Below are 1,354 nucleotides of genomic sequence, written 5' to 3' on the forward strand. Positions count from 1 at the left end.
GGTTTATAGAAATGAGTAAATGACATAAAAATCCACTTCCGGGCACACTTGGTGTGTGCTTGGGCTGAGCATTGAAGCATTTTCGTGTAGAGACTTCTCTTGGAGTTAAACGCTAGCTTTTGTGCCAGTTTGGGCGTTTAACTCCCATTCTTGCGCCAGTTCCGGCGTTTAACGCTGGAAATTCTGAGGGTGACTTTGAACGCCGGTTTGGGCCATCAAATCTTGGGCAAAGTATGGACTATCATATATTGCTGGAAAGCCCAGGATGTCTACTTTCTAACACCGTTGAGAGCGCGCCAATTGGGCTTCTGTAGCTCCAGAAAATCCACTTCAAGTGCAGGGAGGTCAGAATCCAACAGCATCTGCAGTCCTTTTCAGTCTCTGAATCAGATTTTTGCTTAGGTCCCTCAATTTCAGCCAGAAAATACCTGAAATCACAGAAAAACACATAAACTCATAGTAAAGTCCAGAAAAGTGAATTTTAACTAAAAACTAATAAAAATATACTAAAAACCAACTAGATCATACTAAAAACATACTAAAAACAATGCCAAAAAGCGTACAAATTATCCGCTCATCAACCATTAATCTCATAGACCAAGATTAAATAGATTATTTAACAAACTTTGAGTATTTTTCTTAAGAAGTAATGAGTAAGTAATTGATGCATAAATCCACTTCCGGGGCCCACTTGGCGTGTGTTTGGGCTGAGCTTGATCTATCCACGAGCTGAGGCTTATTTTGGAGTTGAACGCCAAGTTGTAACGTGTTTTGGGCGTTCAACTCCGGGTCGTGACGTGTTTTTGGCGTTTTACTCCAGACAGCAACATGGAACTGTCATTGAGCGCCAGTTTACATCATCAATTCCTGAATAAAGTATGGACTATTATATATTGCTGGAAATCTCTAGATGTCTACTTTTCAACGCCGTTAAGAGCGCACCATTTGGAGTTCTGTAGCTCTAGGAAATCCATTTCGAATGCAGAGATGTCAGATTCCAACAGCATCAGCAGTCCTTTATCAGCCTCCTATCAGAGTTTTGCTCAAGTCCCTCAATTTCAGCCAGAAATTACCTGAAATCACAGAAAAACACACAAAATCATAGTAAAGTCCAGAAATGTGAATTTAACATAAAAACTAATGAAAACATCCCTAAAAGTAGCTTGAGCTTACTAAAAACTACCTAAAAACAATGCCAAAAAGCGTATAAATTATCCGCTCATCACAACACCAAACTTAAATTGTTGCTTGTCCCCAAGCAACTGAAAATCAAATAGGATAAAAAGAAGAGAATATACTATAAATTCCAAAATATCAATGAATATTAATTCTAATTAGATGAGCGGGACTTGTA

The sequence above is a fragment of the Arachis duranensis genome, chromosome 4 (genome assembly GCF_000817695.3).
Source record: "Arachis duranensis cultivar V14167 chromosome 4, aradu.V14167.gnm2.J7QH, whole genome shotgun sequence".
NCBI classification, from domain to species: Eukaryota; Viridiplantae; Streptophyta; class Magnoliopsida; order Fabales; family Fabaceae; genus Arachis; species Arachis duranensis.